We start from the raw sequence: 21,181 nt of genomic DNA, 5'->3' as shown, positions 1-21,181 counted from the left end.
ATTCTGTCTCTCACTGTTCAAATAACCCTACCATTAAAATTATAGACTGATCATGTCTTTGTCAGTGGGCAAACGGACAAAATGAGCAGGGGATCAAATACTTTTTTCCCTCACTTTATCTCTCCGGGAAGCAGAAGGGCGGAGGTGTGTGTTTCATGATTAACGACTCATGGTGTAATTGTAGTAACATACAGGAACTCGAGTCCTTCTGTTCACCCAACCTAGAATATCTCACAATCAAATGCCGACCATATTATCTCCCAAGATAATTTTCTTCGGTTGTAGTCACGGCCGTGTATATCCCCCCTCAAGCCGATACTACGACGGCCCTCAAAGAACTTCACTGGACTTTATGCAAACTGGAAACCGCATATCCTGAGGCTGCATTTATTGTAGCCGGGAATTTTAACAAAGCAAATTTGAGGATTAGGCTGCCGAAGTTCTATCAAAATATCGACTGTTGTACTCGCGCTGCTAAAACCTCGACCATTGCTATTCAAACTTCCGGGATGGTTATAAGGCCCTCCCCCACCCTCCTTTCGGCAAATCTGACCACAACTCCATTTTGCTTCTGCCTTCCTATAGGCAGAAACTCAAACAGGAAGTACCCGTGCTAAGGACTATTCAACGCTGGTCTGACCAATCGGAATTCACGCTTCAGGATTGTTTTGATCACGCGGACTCTGATATGTTCCGGGTAGCTTCCGAAAATAATTTAGACGAATACACTGAAACAGTGACTGAGTTTATCAGGAAGTGTATAGGTGATGTTGTGCCCACTGTGACTATTAAAACCTACCCTAACCAGAAACCGTGGATAGACGGCAGCATTTGCGCAAATCTAAAAGCGCGAACCACCGCATTTAACCATGACAAGGTGACTGAGAATATGGCAGAATACAAACAGTGTAGCTACTCACTCCGCAAGGCAATTAAACTGGCAAAACGTCAGTATAGAGACAAAGTGGAGTCGCAATTCAACGGCTCAGAAACGAGACGTATGTGGCAGGGTCTACAGACAATCACGGACTACAAAAAGAAAACCAGCCACGTTGCCGACACCGACGTCTCACTTCCAGACAAGCTAAACACCTTCTTCACCCGCTTTGAGGATAACACAGTGCCACTGACGAGGCCCACTACCAAGGACTGTGGCCTCTCCTTCTCCATGGCCGACGTGATTAAGACATTTAAGCATGTTAACCCCCGCAAGGCTGCCGGCCCAGACGGCATCCCTAGCCGCGTCTTCGGAGCATGCGCAGACCAGCTGGCTGGTGTGTTTATGGACATATTCAATCTCTCCTGTTCCCACATGCTTCAAGATGGCCACCATTGTTCCTGTACCAAAGCAAAGGTAACTGAACTAAATTACTATCGCCCCATAGCACACACCTCTGTCATCATGAAGTGCTTTGAGAGTCAAGGATCATATCACCTCTACCTTACCTGTCACCCTAGACCCACTTCAATTTGCATACCGCCCCAATAGATCCACAGACGATGCAATCGCCATCACACTGCCCTATCCCATCTGGACAAGAGGAATACCTATGTAAGAATGCTGTTCATTGACTATAGCATTCAACACCATAGTACCCTCCAAGCTCATCATTAAGCTCGAGGCCCTGGGTCTGAACCCCGCCCTGTGCAACTGGGTCCTGGACTTTCTGACGGGCCGCCCCCAGGTGGTGAAGGTAGGAAACAACATCTCCACTTCGCTGATCCTCAACACTGGGGCCCCACAAGGGTGCATGCTCAGCCCCCTCCTGTACTCCCTGTTCACCCATGACTACGTGGCCAAGCACGCCTCCAACTCAGTCATCAAGTTTGCAGACGACACAACAGTAGTAGGCTTGATTACCAGCAATGACGAGACCGCCTACAGGGAGGAGGTGAGGGCTCTGGGAGTGTGGTGCCAGGAAAATAATCTCTCACTCAACATCAACAAAACGAAGGAGATGATCGTGGACTTCAGGAAACAGCAGAGGGTGCATCCCCCTATCCACATCGACGGGACTGCAGTGGAGAAGGTGGAAAGCTTCAAGTTCTGTGGCGTACACATCACCGACAAACTGAAATGGTCCACCCACGCAGACAGTGTGGTGAAGAAGGCGCAACAGAGCCTCTTCAACCTCAGGAGGCTGAAGAAATTCAGCTTAGCACCTAAATCCCTCACAAACTTTTACAGATGCACAATTGAGAGCATCCTGTCGGGCTGTATCACCGCCTGGTACGGCAACTGCACCGCCCACATCCGCAGGGCTCTCCAGAGGGTGGTGCTGTCTACCGAACGCATTACCGGGGGCAAACTACCCGCCCTCCAAGACACATACAACACCCGATGTCACAGGAAGGCCAAAAAGATCATCAAGGACATCAACCACCCGAGCCACTGCCTGTTCACCCCGCTATCATCCAGAAGGCGAGGTCAGTACAGGTGCATCAAATATGGGACCGAGAGAATGAAAAACAGCTTCTATCTCAAGTCCATCAGACTGTTAAAAAGCCATCACTAGCACATTAGAGGCTGCTGCTGCCTATTGAAATCACTGGCCACTTTAAGAAATGAAACACTAGTCACTTTAATTATGTTTACATATCTTGCACTACTCATCTCATATGTATATACTGCATTCTATTCTATAATATTCTACTGTACCTTAGTCCATGCTGCTCTGTCATTGCTTGTCCATATATGTATATATTCTTAAATCCCATTCCTTACTAGTTTTGTGTGTATTGGGTATATGTTGTGAAATTGTTAGATATTACTGCACTGTCGGAGCTAGAAGCACAAGCATTTCGCTACAACCGCTATAACATCTGCTAAACACGTGTATGTGACTTGATTTGATTTGATTTGATAATGTTAACTACGTTACCTCAGCTTGACTTATTTTCTGCTGTGCAGATGTTGGCTGATCGGATAGCTCCCTCTTTGAAGGAAGAGGAAAATCGATAGAATAGCATCACTTTTCCACGTTCGTCAACATGGCAACCCCATCAGTTGAGATTTCAGTTCCATTCCTCTGGCTGAAAGTGCTGGCTACAAATACAGACATTTTGATATTTCTCACACCTCCACAGGGCGGTCCTCCAAGTTTAGATTTAGTTTGTAGTTTTCCTTACAGTCAGGCAATGTAGCTGGCCCGTTTGACACCTGCATTACTAGCTGTTTGGGGTTTTAGGCTGGGTTTCTGTACAGCACTTCGAGATATTAGCTGATGTAAGAAGGGCTATATAAAATAAAATTGATTGATTCTACCGGTGAGATGCAGAAATGCTCATATTTGCGTGTAGTGAGGAAATTAAAACATTTTATGAAACATTAATGGACATACAGTATATAGTGAAATAGAACAGCGGTGAAATTTCACTTTAAGGCAAAAACAAAATGAGGGTGGTTGGTCAGGGTGGTTTGTCGGGGTGGATGGGAGCCGTATAACCTTTAAGGTTAGGGTTAGGTTTAGAATCACATTTTAAAAAGAGAACTTGTCGAAATAGGCAGGGTTTATGACTTTGTGGCTGTGGTAAATAACATTAGCATTAGCCACCTAGCTAACGTTAGCCACAACAAATTGGAATTCATAAGATATTATACGTATTGCAATTTTGTAACATATTGTAAGAATTGCAATTCATAACATATCATACTAAATGGAGAGAGAAAAATGTACAGCTATTATGTTACGTCTACCCCTGAGTCCAGGTTGCAGCACAGGGATGGCTAACACTAGAGGTCCCATTGATCACTATGGAATTAGGTAAATCTGCTTTCAGTTTTTTTGCGCATAGCATATGGAATGATCTGCAGAGCTCTACACCTTGATGCTCTTGTTACCTCTAGGGCAGTTCAAGTTGTTGATTGAGGACCTTGTTGAGGAATGTGATTGCTTTTCTTAAATTGCTTATGAATATTGTACGTTTTTATTACGTTGTATTTGTAAATTTGCTACATTTTGTATAGGCTAATTTGTGTAGCTTATTACATGCAGGGCTCCCTTGCAAAAGAGGCATTGGTCTCAATGGGATTTCCCTACTAAAATAAAGGTAAATACATTATTTAAATCCTGGTGATACAAATGCTGTTTCAAAAACACTGTCTATTTCCAATTACATTCTATAGCATAGGCTACTAAGCAATTGCCCAATTTCTATAATTGCTGAAAAATGTGTAGCCTATCCACACCAGTGTTTAAGTCAAATTGGTCCCACAATGTTGTGATTTAACAGATTACTGCAGGATTAAGGTCAAAACGAATCCAGTGAATCTGCCTCTGTTGACCTCGATATGGAGGGTCTGCTGCTGCAGCCAGCCAGACTGCAACACCCACTTATTACTGACTATTTACGGTAATACTGCAGGATGCTGGTTTTGTGCATTTTATTTCAGACATGTTTTTTTAATGTATTTATTAGGCCTATAGTGACAGTGCATTGTTGTTGCAAAAAAAATATGATGCACTGAAATCCAGTATAGGCTGTTAAAATCTCTTTATTTCTCTGCATTTTTCAAAGACTATGTTTTCAATGTGAATTCATTCAGTTATTTGAAGTGGATGAAATAGTTGTAGTTATGGATGTACTCTACAGACATCCATGTGATCAGTGATGACCTTGAAAAGGACATAGGAAAGGATGCCATTGTGAAGAATTTACACTCCATCAGTATGATGTCAAATTAAATCAAATTAAATCCAATTTTATTGGTCACATGCGCCGAATACAACAGGTGCAGACATTACAGTGAAATGCTTACTTACAGCCCTTAACCAACAGTGCATTTATTTTTAACAATAAAACAACAACAAAAAAAGTGTTGAGAAAAAAAAGAGCAGAAGTAAAATAAAATAACAGTAGGGAGGCTATATATACAGGGGGGTACCGGTGCAGAGTCAATGTGCGGGGGCACCGGCTAGTTGAGGTAGTTGAAGTAATATGTACATGTGGGTAGAGTTAAAGTGACTATGCATAAATAATTAACAGAGTAGCAGCAGCGTAAAAAGGATGGGGTGGGGGGGGCAGTGCAAATAGTCCGGGTAGCCATGATTAGCTGTTCAGGAGTCTTATGGCTTGGGGGTAGAAGCTGTTGAGAAGTCTTTTGGACCTAGACTTGGCACTCCGGTACCGCTTGCCGTGCGGTAGCAGAGAGAACAGTCTATGACTAGGGTGGCTGGAGTCTTTGACAATTTTGAGGGCCTTCCTCTGACACCGCCTGGTATAGAGGTCCTGGATGGCAGAAAGCTTGGCCCCAGTGATGTACTGGGCCGTACGCACTACCCTCTGTAGTGCCTTGCGGTCGGAGGCCAAGCAGTTGCCATACCAGGCGGTGATGCAACCAGTCAGGATGCTCTCGATGGTGCAGCTGTAGAATTTTTTGAAGATCTGAGGACCCATGCCAAATCTTTTCAGTCTCCTGAGGGGGAATAGGCTTTGTCGTGCCCTCTTCACGACTGTCTTGGTGTGTTTGGACCATGATAGTTCGTTGGGGATGTGGACACCAAGGAACTTGAAGCTCTCAACCTGTTCCACTACAGCCCCGTCGATGAGAATGGGGGCGTGCTCAGTCCTCTTTTTTATCCTGTAGTCCACAATCATCTCCTTTGTCTTGGTCACGTTGAAGGAGAGGTTGTTGTCCTGGCACCACACGGCCAGGTCTCTGACCTCCTCCCTATAGGCTGTCTCATCGTTGTCGGTGATCAGGCCTACCACTGTTGTGTCGTCGGCAAACTTAATGATGGTGTTGGAGTCGTGCCTGGCCATGCAGTCATGGGTGAACAGAGAGTACAGGAAGGGACTGAGCACGCACCCCTGAGGGGCCCCCGTGTTGAGGATCAGTGTGGCAGATGTGTTGTTAAATCAAATCAAATCAAATCAAATCAAATTTTATTGGTCACATGCGCCGAATACAACAGGTGCAGACATTACAGTGAAATGCTTACTTACAGCCCTTAACCAACAGTGCATTTATTTTAAACAAAAAAGTAAGAATAAAACAACAACAAAAAAGTGTTGAGAAAAAAAGAGCAGAAGTAAAAAATAAAGTGACAGTAGGGAGGCTATATATACAATAGAATAAAGTGACAGTAGGGAGGCTATATATACAGGGGGGTACCGTTGCATAGTCAATGTGCGGGGGCACCGGCTAGTTGAGGTAATATGTACATGTGGGTAGAGTTAAAGTGACTATGCATAAATACTTAACAGAGTAGCAGCAGCGTAAAAGGGATGGGGTGGGGGGGCAGTGCAAATAGTCCGGGTAGCCATGATTAGCTGTTCAGGAGTCTTATGGCTTGGGGGTAGAAGCTGTTGAGAAGTCTTTTGGACCTAGACTTGGCACTCCGGCACTCCGGTACCGCTTGCCGTGCGGTAGCAGAGAGAACAGTCTATGACTAGGGTGACTGTTACCTACCCTTACCACCTGGGGGCGGCCCGTCAGGAAGTCCAGGATCCAGTTGCAGAGGGAGGTGTTTAGTCCCAGGATCCTTAGCTTAGTGATGAGCTTAGAGGGCACTATGGTGTTGAATGCTGAGCTGTAGTCAATGAATAGCATTCTCACGTAGGTGTTCCTCTTGTCCAGGTGGGAAAGGGCAGTGTGGAGTGCAATAGAGATTGCATCATCTGTGGATCTGTTGGGGCGGTATGCAAATTGGAGTGGGTCTAGGGTTTCTGGGATAATGCTGTTGATGTGAGCCATGACCAGCCTTTCAAAGCACTTCATGGCTACAGACGTCAGTGCTACGGGTCAGTAGTCATTTAGGCAGGTTATCTTAGAGTCCTTGGGCACGGGGACATGTGTGTTTGCATGTGCTTATGTGTGTATCTGTGTCCTTGGGCACAAACATGTGTGTTTGCATGTGCTTATGTGTGTATCTGTGTCCATGTGTTTTCAGGTATATCTAGGCATATATTATTTTCCTCCCTCAGGTGAATCTGCGGCTGAGGTCATTGATGCGATGGATGCCGTTCTGGTTCTTGATGGTCCTGTGGACGGTGATGAGGAAGGGGAAGGCGGGGGGCAGCTCCACACTGCGGCTCAGCTTCTGGTGGCCCCAATGGAGGCAGCGCAGCCTCTCAGCCAGGTCGCAGCGCCCAGCATGCTCCACATTGTCCTGAAGCAACTTGGTCTTGTTGGGCTTATCCCACGACCTCTCATACCTGGGATTGGAGGGAGATACAGGGATGGGAGGGAGAGAGGGGGATGGGAGGGAGAGAAAGTAGTGGTGGAGACATTTAGAAGGGCAAAAAGGACAAAGGGGAAGAGAGTTTAACATTGTCTCTGCATTGGAAATTATAATTTTCTATAGATAATGAATGTAATGACTGGCCAATCAGAACGTGCTCCATGGTGAAATATGTGGTTGCTTCAAGTTGTGTATTTACAGTCGTTTATGTATTCCCTTGGAATCAACTCCAATTCCAATGTTAGTGGGTTATAGTTTGTTAAATGGCTTACAGAAATGAAATAACAAAATGTAGACCTATCTTTGCTAAATACGTTAACTTGAACCCATTTGCAGTCCACATTGTTCTAAGTAATTCCATAGCTTCAATAGCATTCACACTGATATAGGGGCTAGGCCTACTGTAAATTACATTATGGCTGAGCATGGACATGCCAAACATTGTCAATAAGCAAGTTAAATTAATTGTTGATAAGGCCTAAAAAGAGAATGAATAACTCTAATCAATTCTAAACAAAACAAATCACTTGTTTTAAATAGGCAATGTCACACTTACAGACACCATAATTTCTCCCCGTGAGCATATAATATTTTAACAACACAGACTATGGAGGGTTTTATGCACATCACGTTGAAATCAAGGCCGGTCCGGACCGCACCAAAAAAAAAAAGAAAAAGATGTCCAAAAGATGTCAAATGCTTAGTGGAAAAGCTTGTGCTTTATTTATGATAGTTTTACAGCTTGCAGAAGATGAAGTTGTAGACATGTTATTGTTCTCAGAAATCAGTCCTGAGCGCACAACCAGACTTTCCCTACTCGATAGGCTGTATGCAGTGCAATAACTATTTTTTAATTTACAATTTTTTACTTGAGAATTACACCTCAGGTAGATGTAAAATTGCGTGACTAACCTCCTCGGCAAAAACGTCTACATTAAATACAGATTTCTTGATTTCTCTTCTGACTATTTTAAGGAAGTGGCTATGTTGTTGCTTTAGTGACTCAGGAGGGACAAACAACAGTACCTTCCAGGGTACGATATGCGAACATAACACACCCACATCCCCAAGAACACTCTCGTTTGGTTTCAGTCGTTTGGCTAGCATTTCTTAATCCTTAAATCTATTTACGCACATGATTCCACCCATGCGTCAATCTAAGTAACATAATAAAAAAATCCCTATCAAAATCCGTCAGTTTAAGATAGAGATATTTTTTGCATGCAATCCACTGCATCCACCTATGTCAGCCTTCCACATCTGCGGTGGAAGGTGGCCGAGCTAAAGCGGCGTTTGTCAGACCATGAGACATCCCGAAGATCGATCTTCTCACGAAAACGTCTGTAGTGTCCGAACGGTTTGACCCACAGGACTCATTTTAAGTCGATAATGTGCCAACTTCTGTCTATAGCGTCCGAACCGTTTGGGCTATAAACTAATATGAACCCACTGTTGGGAGACTCTCATGAACGTGATGGTGTTCTCTGTTTTGCTCTACGACCCCCACAAGTGTCACGGGACTCGTCTGAAGGTAACAAATAAGTTACGTAACATTTACATTTACATTTTAGTCATTTAGCAGACGCTCTTATCCAGAGCGACTTACAGGAGCAATTAGGGTTAAGTGCCTTGCTCAAGGGCACATTAACGTCATTTAGCAGACGCTCTTAGCCAGAGCGACTCACAAATTGGTGCGTTCACCCTATAGCCAGTGGGATAACCACTTTACAATTTGGGGGGTTAGAAGGAATACTTTATCCTATCCCAGGTATTCCTTAAAGAGGTGGGGTTTCAAATGTCTCCGGAAGGTGGTGAGTGACTCCGCTGTCCTGGCGTCGTGAGGGAGCTTGTTCCACCATTGGGGTGCCAGAGCAGCGAACAGTTTTGACTGGGCTGAGCGGGAGCTATGCTTCCGCAGAGGAAGGGAGCCAGCAGGCCAGAGGTGGATGAACGCAATGCCCTCGTTTTGGGTGTAGGGACTGATCAGAGCCTGAAGGTACAGAGGTGCCGTTCCCCTCACTGCTCCATAGGCAAGCACCATGGTCTTGTAGCGGATGCGAGCTTCAACTGGAAGCCAGTGGAGTGTGCGGAGGAGGGGGGGTGACGGAGAGAACTTGGGAAGGTTGAACACCAGACGGGCTGCGGCATTCTGGATGAGTTGTAGGGGTTTAATGGCACAGGCAGGGAGGCCAGCCAACAGCGAGTTGCAGTAGTCCAGACGGGAGATGACAAGTGCCTGGACCAGGACCTGTGCCGCTTCCTGTGTAAGGCAGGGTCGCACTCTCCGAATGTTGTAGAGCATGAACCTGCAGGAGCGTAAGTTAAGGAGGAAGTTTTGTTCAGATGATAATACCCAATAGAGGGCGAAATATTCTTCAAACATGTTGTCAGGAATAAAAGATAACCTCACCTCCGCTTTAAAGAACAACTGCCCCTAAAAATCAATGAATCGCTTTGAAAATGGCCTATGTGGCATTGATATGAGTCAGAAACATTTATTCTAGTGTCAAAATGGACTGCAAAGTGTAAATAGGAGAATTTTGGTCAGTCTTGTCTAAAATGGAGTTTGGAACCTGAGTGTGTCACAATTAGTAATTTAAGGTTGGGTTTGGAATATAATAATGTAAACAATTCATGCCCTCTTTTGCCAAGCTCCACGTGCAAATAGCCCCTGCCCACTTCTCTTCCCTTTACTGAATGGGGCTCGGTTGTTTCATCACCCCTAACGTGTTCAAAGGATCACAGCCATTTGAGACTGAAAAGCCAGTATCTGGTGTAGCCACCAGCTGCATTAAGTACTGCAGTGTCACGAATGTCTGTGGAATGCGGTAGGCCAGAGTCAAGCGCAGGACACAGAATGAGATGAAGAAACACTTTACTGAGTAGTAAAGAAATACAAGCAAAAAAACTCCACAACCAGGGAGGAGCAAACCCGCTCACAAAATGACACTCGTACAAGCAAATAAACACGCACACCACACAGTGGACGTGAACAGGTTAAATAGGGAAGACAAACTAACATAATAGGGAACAGGTGTGCAACAACAGACAACAATCAAATGAACATAGAAACACATAACATAGAGCGGCAGCAGCTAGTACTGCGGTGACGACGAACGCCGAAGCCTGCCCGAGCCAGAAGGAAGGGCAGTCTCGGCAGAATACGTGACACGCAGTGCATCTCCACCTCATGGACTGCACCAGATTTGCCAGATCTTCCACCAAGGCACCTGCAAGTTCCCGGACATTTCTGGGGGGAATGGCCCTAGCCCTCACCCTCCAAACCAACAGGTCCCAGATGTGCTCAATGGGATTGAGATCCGGGCTCTTCGCTGGCCATGGCAGAACACTGACATTCCTGTCTTGCAGGAAATCACGCACAGAACGAGCAGTATGGCTGGTGGCATTGTCATGCTGGAGGGTCATGTCAGGATGAGCCTGCAGGAAGGGTACCACATGAGGGACGAGGATGTCTTCCCTGTAACGCACAGCGTTGAGATTGGCTGCAGCTCAACACTCAGCTCAACGCTCAGCTCAAGCTCAGTCCGATGATGCTGTGACACACCGCCCCAGACCATGACGGACCCTCCACCTCCAAACCGATCCCACTCCAGAGTACAGGCCTCGGTGTAATGCTCATTCCTTTGAAGATAAACGTGAATCCGACCATCACCGCTGGTGAGACAAAACCGCAACTCATCAGTGAAGAGCACTTTTTGCCAGTCCTGTCTGGTCCAGTGAAGGTGAGTTTGTGCCCATAGGCAACGTTGTTGCCGGTGATGTCTGGTGAGGACCTGCCTTACAACAGGCCTACAGGCCCTCAGTCCAGCCTCTCTCAGCCTATTGCGCACAGTCTGAGCACTGATGGAGGGATTGTGCGTTCCTGGTGTAACTCAGGCAGTTGTTGTTGCCATCCTGTACCTGTCCCGCAGGTGTGATGTTCGGATGTACCGATCCTGTGCAGGTGTTGTTACACATGGTCTGCCACTGCAAGGACGATCAGCTGTCCATCCTGTCTCCCTGTAGCGCTGTCTTAGGTGTCTCACAGTACGGACATTGCAATTTATTGTCCTCATGCCTCCTTGCAGCATGCCTAAGGCACGTTCACGCAGATGAGCAGGGACCCTGGGCATCTTTCTTTTGGTGTTTTTCAGAGTCAGTAGAAAGGCCTCTTTAGTGTCCTAAGTTTTCATAACTGTGACCTTAATTGCCTACCATCTGTAAGATGTTAGTGTCTTAACGACCGTTCCACAGGTGCATGTTCATTAATTATTTATGGTTCATTGAACAAGCATGGGAAACAGTGTAGTTCTTTGGATTTTCACAAATTATCATTGAAAGACAGGGTCCTGAAAAAGGGACATTTCTTTTTTTGCTGAGTTTAGCTAACTCATGTCTGACTACAACAGTGTACTAACTAGTACCAACAAACCCAAATCAACCCAGGGCCATAGTAAACATGTCACAGTTGGTTACATAGTTGGTTACATAGGTTAATGGCATCACCGGCCTGTATCCAATCGTTGTCTCTCGAGCTATGTTAAAACAAATGGAGGGATGATGAAAATGAAACCTGTTTTTCTGTTAGACAAAGTGCACAGTTGGGTGCCAGACTGATCCCCTGGTCATGAACGGATGCTGGGACCTACCAGGAGCAAAGGTTGGTATCATAACATGTCCAGCAATGTGATTGCAATGATTTAGCGACCTCAAAAAAGAATTTCATTCACTGTTCACTTGATATTTTTACAGCTTGTCAGGCAAGACCGCATGACCCGAGTCATGCGCCACAAGTACCAGCTATGTAACCAACTGTGACATGTTCATTATGGCCTTGGGTTGGTTTGGGTTTGTTGCTGCTATTTAGTACACTGTTGTGACACCTCCTCCGTTGTTGCCAGTCTCCCTCAACTCCTATGAAAAGGACACGCCATCATGAGGCTTCTGATAGTGACCCGAGTTACTGCCCTGATGACACAGATGGCTTCATCAACAATGACAGATAATGTGTGTTGTGTGAAATGTGAAATCGTTTTATTCAAAGAAAATACCCGGCTTGATAAACAATTGGCTAATTACCCAGCCAAGCAGATACAACTAGTAGAGTCATTTTGGTTGTGAAGTGCATTAGCAAAAAGTTCGGTCCTTTCTTTAGAACAAAATGCAATTTACCACTTGGCCCTCTGTTATATCACCCTGTCACAGGCCCTTCTAGTCAACACCACCTCATAAGATTGCCTGCTGCAGTTGTTCGAGAGATGTCCAGTTTGCAGCCGAACATGCAGCATAGAGAAGATCAGCAAGGGGGCCCTCATCAGCATCATGCAGACATGCCCTTACTGTTGCCGTCCTATGAATGGAACAGTCAGCCACACGTTGGCAAGTATCCTGCCAGCAATCTTCACCTGTCAGTGTCAAAAGCTTTCACAGGCTCATCATTTGTACAAATACAGAACCCAATTGTGAAACAAAATGTATCTAAATTGACATTATGTGTTGCTTATATTCTACTTATTAGATGCATATAATGTCCAGGGCATAACCTAGCCTAGTGGAACCAGCTTGATTGCTGTGTTCACCATTCTATTTCACTTCACATTTTATGATATCTGAAGTGAAATAGAAAGGTGAACACAGCGATCAGGCTGGTTCCACTAGGCTAGGTTAGAAGCAGTGCACTCCAACCTGCCCTCACCCAACTGGACAAAAGGAATACCTATGCTGTTCATTGACTGCAGCTCAGCATTCAACACCATAGTCCCCTCGAAGCTCATCACCAAGCTCAGGACCCTGGGACTGAACACCTCCCTCTGCAATTGGATCATGGACTTCCTGACGGGCCACCCCCAGGCGGTGAGGGGAGGCAACAACACATCCGCCAAGCTGGACCATCAACACAGGGGCCCCTCTGGGGGTGTGCTTAGTCCCATCCGTGGATGAAGAGGCGCTGTCCTCTTCACCCACGACTGCGTTCCTCTGTGTCCACATCACTAACATGGTCCATACACACCCACAGAGTTGTGATGAGGACAGTGCCTCTTCCCCCTCAGGAGACACCCCCACCAGGTGTCGCCCATCTTCCCCATTATCCCCTGTGCATTTATACCTGTGTTCTCTGTTCGTCTGTTGCCAGTTCGTCTTGTCTTGTCAGGTCTTACCAGCATGCTTTCCCGTCTTCCTGTTTTCTCAAGTTTCTGTTTCCTAGTTTCCCTGGTTCTGACCATTCTGCCTGCCCTGACCCCGAGCCTGCCTGCCATTCTGTACCTGCCTGACTCTGACCCGATTACAAACCTCTGCCTGCCCTGACCCCCGAGCCTGCCTGCCGTTCTGTACCTTACTGACTCTGCCCTGGATTACGGACCTCTGCCGGGGGGGCGGATGGGATACCATACAGGAAAGTATGACGACTGACATGTTTGGCAAGGTAGCCCCAGCACCACCAGACAAAATGTTGATAGGTACAGTATCTGTATCGTCTGTGAATGACTATAAAGGATGAAAGACAAGTGTAATATTTGCACATTGTTATATTAGCAGAACACTGCTTCTACAATATTATGTGAAGGATGGTTTATTCTACATGGAACTGTTACACTTGAAAGTTATCAAAACACTTTGTTTAGAATATCTACATAAGTTCTGCAATTGTATTCTTTTAATTTTACTCTGTAGGCTACTCACTACGAGAAGAGGGCCATCCTCCTGCATCTCACATCTGCCTGTAGTTATTGAACTCAGCCTGCTGGACCCATGAGGCAAACTCTTTCATATCCAGGATGGAGTGCCGTACACTCCACCCCTCCTGCCACCGGACTGCAAATGTCCGTAACCTGTAATACATGACATAGATGGAAGGGACTTCATCACCCACTGGAGACTTGAAGACAGAACCTTACCCAGAGAGCTGTGCATGTCCGTGTGACAGCCAAATCCTCAGATTTGGTCAAATAGATCACAGAAATAGAAGTGCCATTCTACTTCTGTTTAGACAGCTGAAGTTACACACTATTGATTTTGAATTGTTAGGTAAAGTGTAGGTATTGTGTCTTTATACAGATGAAGTCAGACATTTACATACGCCTTAGCCAAATGCATTTAAACTCAGTTTTTCACAATTCCTGACATTTAATACTAGTAAAAATTATGTGTCTTAGGTCAGTTAGGATCACCACTTTATTTTAAGTAGAGAGAATGATTTATTTCAGCTTTTATTTCTTTCATCACATTCCAAGTGGGTCAGAAGTTTACCTACACTCAATTAGTATTTGGTAGCATTGCCTTTAAATTGTTTAACTTGGGTCAAACATTTCGGGTAGCCTTCCACAAGTTTCCCACAATAAGTTGGGTGAATTTTGGTTGATTCCTCCTGACAGAGCTGGTGTAACTGAGTCAGGTTTGTAGGCCTCCTTGCTCGCAAACGCTTTTTCAGTTCTGCCCACTAATTTTCTATAGGATTGAGGTCAGGGTTTTGTGATGGCCACTCCAATACCTTGACTTTGTTGTCCTTAAGCCATTTTGCCACAACTTTGGAAATATGCTTGGGGTCATTGTCCATTTGGAAGACCCATTTGCGACCAAGCTTTAACTTCCTGACTGATGTCTTGAGATGTTGCTTCAATATATCTGCATAATTTTCCTTCCTCATGATGCCATCTAGTTTGTAAAGTGCACCAGTCCCTCCTGCAGCAAAGCACACCCACAGCATGATGCTGCCATCCCCGTGCTTCACGGTTGGGATGGTGTTCTTCGGTTTGCAAGCAACACCCTTTTTCCTCCAAACATAACTATGGTCATTATGGCCAAACAGTTCTATTTTTGTTTCATCAGACCAGAGGACATTTCTCCAAAAAGTACGATCTTTGTCCCGATGTGCAGTTGCAAACCCTAGTCTGGCTATTTTTGTTGGTTTTGGAGCAGTGGCTTCTTCCTTGCTGAGTGGCCTTTCAGGTTATGTCGATATAGGACTCGTTTTACTGTGGATATAGATACTTTTGTACCTGTTTCCTCCAGCATCTTCACAAGGTCCTTTGCTGTTGTTCTGGGATTGATTTGCACTTTTCGCTCCAAAGTACGTTAATCTCTAGGAGACAGAACGCGTCTCCTTCCTGAGCGGTATGATGGCTGCGTGGTCCCATGGTGTTTATACTTCTGTACTATTGTTTGTACAGATGAATGTGGTACCTTCAGGCATTTGGAAATTTCTCCCAAGGATGAACCAGACTTGTGGAGGTCTACAATTATTTTTCTGAGGTCTTGGCTGATTTCTTTTGATTTTCCCATGATGTCAAGCAAAGAGGCACTGAGTTTGAAGGTAGGCCTTGAAATACATCCACAGGTACACCTCCAATTGACTCAAATGATGTCAATTAGCCTATCAGAAGCTTCTAAAGCCATGACATCATTTTCTGGAATTTTCCAAGCTGTTTAAAGGCACAGTGAACTTAGTGTATGTAAGCTTCTGACCCACTGGAATTGTGATACGGTAAATTATACGTGAAATAATTTGTCTGTAAACAATTTTTGGTAAAATGACTTGTGTCATGCACAAAGTAGATGTCCTAACCGACTTGCCAAAACTATAGTTTGTTAAAAAGACATTTGTGGAGTGGTTGAAAAACGAGTTTTAATGACTGCAACCTAAGTGTATGTAAACTTCCGACTTCAACTGTATGCACATCAATATGATATTTACAGCAGAAAATGTTTTGTCTTGGTAAAAGGAACATATCCATCAATTTTTATTTGGCCAATGTTTGTTTTATTGAACTGAATTAGCTGACCATCTTGACATGGCGAGTCAGTCAAAACTTAGTTCTCTCCATAGCAAAGCTTGCTATGCTTACCTAGCTGTATTCACTACCGGACTTGTTTGTTGTGATTGAATGGCAAAGAAAAACCCACATCAAACCACACCCCCAAGACAACATTGATGAAAAACAAGGCCAAATCAGGATATGCAGCTGACCTTTTAAGGAGCAGTAAATCGGTGGCCAGTAATGGTTGCAATTGAGATCAGCTGTGCGGGTGATTATAGCACGCATTATTGGTTTAACAAGATATTACCTTGTTTATTGCAATAGGCCCATAATTGTATTACCAGTTTATAGAACAAAGACAATGCTCCTCTAACATGTAGAATAAAGTCATGTCAGTTCTTTGCAAGACACTACTTCCACATTACATTAAGAAATAGTTTCATGACAGTGGCCCTGTTCGAACACTCCAAAAATGCATCAACTTGGCTTTTCCTTTCATAGTCACTGATCTGTATGTGTGTGGACCGGTAAAAGCAACCAATCCAGTCATCTTAGATCTGTGATTATATCAAGGATGGGAGGAAGGAAGGATGCATTGGAAAGGTATTCAAACAGGGCCATTCACACACCAGCACTCCTACTCCATGTTCCTGGCCTGGACCCTCTTCTCTCTGGACTTGATGTGGAACTGACAGACCTCGGTCCTGGAGAAGCTCAGCTCGTAGGCCAGAACAGTCCACTCAAACCCCAGCACCATGCAGATATCCTGGACAAACATCAGGTTTATCACAGCATCCTAGAAAAAACACCAGAGTTGTGTTTTTCAATAGGCTTGAAACGGACGGAAGCGGACCAAAATTGAGTGACCAAAATCTATTCTATTGTCCAATAAGAAACAGTTGTTTTTCGTTGCAAAAGGTTTTGCTATGGTGTGCCAGAAGACAAAAACTCATTATAGGCTACATTTGTAATTAGGTAGTGACCTGGAGGAAAAAAAACACATTTTCAACAATAATATTAAAGGGTTAAGGTTAGGGTTAGTGGAGTGGTTAACTAACATGCTAAGTAGTTGCAAAGTACCAAGTACAATTTGCTAAAATGCTCAAGTTGTCCGTGATAAGATTCGAACACCCTACCTTTGGGTTGCTAGACGTTTGCGTTGCATGCCCACCCATTCACCCTGACCAAGCACCCTCCACTCATTTTTGCCTCAAGTAACCTTCTGTCTTATGTAACCATTCCAAACATAATATACACTAATTTGAGTGTCCCGGATTTATGTTTACTATGTTACGTCTAGTCTATGAGACCCGGCTGCAGGAATACGGGCTTTCAAAAATGAGGGAAACATAAATGTAACAGACATGATGGAACACATTACATTTATTTAAATGTCTGGAGAAATGTGTAGGCCAATGGGTATTATTTTGGAAAGCTTTTATTTACATTGTATAATGCACTCATTCCTTTTCAATACCATGTGTTTTAGAAAAAGAGTCACAACTCCCCTACAGTGGCTTGCGAAAGTTTTCACCCACCTTTGCATTTTTCCTATTTTGTTGCCTTTCAACCTGGAATTAAAATAGATTTTGGGGGGTATTTGTATCATTTGATTTACACAACATGCCTACCATTTTGAAGATGCTAAATCTTTTTTCTTGTGAAACAAACAAGAAATAAGACAAAAAAACAGAAAACCTGAGCGTGCATAACTATTCACCCCCCCAAAGTCAATACTTTGTAGAACCACCTTTTGCAGCAATTACAAGTCTCTTGGGGTATGTCTCTATAAGCTTGGCACATCTAGCCACTGGGATTTTTGCCCATTCTTCAAGGCAAAACTGCTCCAGCTCCTTCAAGTTGGATGGGTTCCACTGGTGTACAGCAATCTTTAAGTCATACCACAGATTCCCAATTGGATTGAGGTCTGGGCTTTGACTAGGCCATTCCAAGACATTTAAATGTTTCCCCTTAAACCACTCAAGTATTGCTTTAGCAGTATGCTTAGGGTCATTGTGCTGCTGGAAGGTGAACCTCCGTCCCAGTCTCAAATCTCTGGAAGACTGAAACAGGTTTCCCTCAAGAATTTCCCTGTATTTAGCGCCATCCATCATTCCTTCAATTCTGACCAGTTTCCCAGTCCCTGCAGATGAAAAACATCCCCACAGCATGATGCTGCCACCTCCATCCTTCACTGTGGGGATGGTGTTCTCGGGGTGATAGCGTTTTCCTTGATGGCCAAAAAGCTAGATTTTAGTCTCATCTGACCAGAGTACCTTCTTCCATATGTTTGCGGAGTCTCCCACATGCCTTTTGGCAAACACCAAACGTGTTTGCTTATTTTTTTCTTCAGGCAATGCCCAGCTCTGTGGAGTGTATGGCTTAATGTGGTCCTATGGACAGATACTCCAATCTCCGCTGTGGAGCTTTGCAGCTCCTTCAGGGTTATCTTTGGTCTCTTTTTTGCCTCTCTGATTAATGCCCTCCTTTTCCTGGTCCGTGAATTTTGGTGGGCAGCCCTCTCTTGGCAGGTTTGTTGTGGTGCCATATTCTTTCAATTTTTTAATAGATTTAATGGTGCTCCGTGGGATGTTCAAAGTTTTGGATATTTTTTTATAACCCAACCCTTTGTCCCTGACCTGTTTGGAGAGCTCCTTGGTCTTCATGGTTCTGCTTGCTTGGTGGTGCCCCTTGCTTAGTGGTGTTGCAGACTCTGGGGCCTTTCAGAAGAGGTGTATATATATTGAGATCATGTGACAGATCATGTGACACTTAGATTGCACACAGGTGGACTTTATTTAACTAATTATGTGACTTTTGAAGGTAATTGGTTGCACCAGATCTTATTTAGGGGGTTCATAGCAAAGGGGGTGAATACATATGCACGCACCACTTTTCCGTTATTTATGTCTTAGAATTTTTTTTACAGGTTATTTACAGGTTGTTATGCAACAAAATAGGAAAAATGCCAAGGGGGATGAATACTTTTGCAAGGCACTGTATATGTGCAATTGTGTTTTACAGTACAATTGTTTCTCAGAATGAACATTCAAAATAGCAACTGTCCTGTAAACTGTAATGATAAGAAAGAGAAACAGAGCTACATTTGAGCTTTTATGATTGCAATATTTTCCGAAAGAATTCTGAGCATTTGTCTGAATCAACAACAGTACTCGTAAAAAGTGCCATTAGTTCTGAAAATAACAAATAAAGTTAATAAAATCAATTCCAAAACTTCTATAACAGGCACAAAATACTTAAAAACAATTGTTAAATTCATCTAAATCCATACTTAGACACTTGTTTCACAGTCCTCGATATTAAACTGGAAGGGACAGTTCGAAATTCCAACTCGAGGGGTCATAAAAAAAAGCACACCCTCCCCCTTCATAAAATTACCAAAATAATAATGATCACCACAAATAATAACTGTAGCAACCCTGTGTTTATAAACGTGGATATCGACTTTACCACTTCAGCATGGTTTTGTGGCACAGTTGATGCCAAGTAGGGCTACGGGCCAGAAGGTTGATGGTTCACCGACCACTATGAATGAGCTCACTCTTCCTGCCTGGCTCATTACACTACAATGAGAGCCAGCTGCAGACAATGATCAGCTAGGAGGAAAATAGATTTTCAACATTTTGATGCTATATTTATAATTATATAAAATATATGCAATACATTTTCTACCAACAGGTTTCTGTGCCATGCACCACACACATACGGGGACTCGTCGGAAGTCGGTACAGCCGATCTGCCAACTTCTGTCTGTAGCATCCGAACATTTTGGGCTACACACTAATATGGCCCCTCTGTGGAAAGGTGAGACTCTCACGAACACGTACATGTCAGTTGCTGTAGAACTCCCACAGGCCTCACAATATGGTCTGAAGGTACCCGGTACCAGTTGAACAAATTAATGGAAGTATATATGGAGACTGTTTAGTGCCAAATATAATGGGTTAAATAAATACATGTAAAATAAAAAAATGTTTACTGATTTTTTTATATATATTTTTTGATACTTCAACGGGTCTTAAAAATTATAAATCAAATAGCAAAATGAGCCTTGCTATGGCCTTCTTAAAACAATTCCATATAGCTTATTAGAATGGGGCGGCAGATAGCTTAGTGGTTAAGAGCATTGTGCCAGTAACTGAAAGGTCATTGGTTCAAATCCCCGAGCTGACTAGGTGAAAAATCTGTCGATGTGCCCTTGAGCAAGGCACTTAACCCTAACTGCTCCTGTAAGTCGCTATGGATGAGTGTCTGCTTAAATGTAGAATCCCTATTTTGTTAGCTATTTATCAGTCTTATTGCTTGGGTACAAAAGCTGTTCAAGAACCTGTTGATGTCAGACTTGATGCACCGGTACCACTTGCCGTGCGGAAGCAGAGAGACTAGTCTATGGCTTGGGTGGTTGGAGTCTTTAACGATTTTCCGGGCCTTCCTTCCACACCGCCTGATATAGATGTCCTGGATGGCAGGGAGCTCGGCCCCAGTGACGGACTGTCCGCACCACCCTCTGTAGCGCCATGCGATCGAGGGCGGTGCTATTGCCATACTAGGCAGTGATGCAGCCTATCAAGATGCTCTCAACTGTAGAACTTTTTTAGGATTTGAGGGCCCATGCCAAACTTTTTCAACTTCCTGAGGGGGAAGAGGCGCTGTCGCGCCTTCTTCACGACTGTGCCTATGATTCCACCTTATTCCTATATTGTCATTTGGCTCGTTCGATGACTCTGCAGAGGTCATAGCGGGACTTCTTGTACTTATTCCTGTCCTCGGCCGTAGCCTCAGGGTTGTCTACGATAGCTCTGTGTGTGGTAGCTCTGTCCTTTAGTTTAGCTTCAACCTCAGTGTTAAGCCAGGGCTTTGATTTAGGAATCCTCACCGTGGGGACAACGTCGGCGGTGCATTTTCTAATGAAGCCGGTGACGGAGGTGGTTATCTCGTCAATGTTATCGGCGAAGTCTGGAAACATATTCCAATCAGCGCTAGCAAAGCAGTCCTGTAGCATAATCTCAACGAAGTGAGTCACGGGTACTTCCTGTTTGACATTCTGCTTGTAAACAGGAAGCAGGCGTACAAAGTCATGATTTGCTGAATGGCGGACGAGGGAGGGCCTTGTATGCTTGTTTGTGGGTAGAATAACAATGGTTTAGGACTTTATCGCCCCTAGTGGTGTTGGAGGCGTGTTGATGGAAGTTGGGCATCACGTGTCTTAGTGATGCGGAA

The 21,181-nt window shown here is 44.3% G+C and overlaps 1 pseudogene; it reads right to left on the bottom strand.

Annotated features, from left to right (window-relative positions):
* Positions 1-6,907: 6,907 nt before the first annotated feature.
* On the bottom strand, positions 6,908-20,927 carry LOC121536410 (annotated as a pseudogene).
* Positions 20,928-21,181: the final 254 nt, after the last annotated feature.

Source organism: Coregonus clupeaformis, chromosome 23 (genome assembly GCF_020615455.1).
Source record: "Coregonus clupeaformis isolate EN_2021a chromosome 23, ASM2061545v1, whole genome shotgun sequence".
Lineage (NCBI taxonomy): Eukaryota > Metazoa > Chordata > Actinopteri > Salmoniformes > Salmonidae > Coregonus > Coregonus clupeaformis.
The sequence above is the reverse complement of the archived record's forward strand: the minus strand, read 5'-3'. Positions and strand labels throughout refer to the sequence as shown.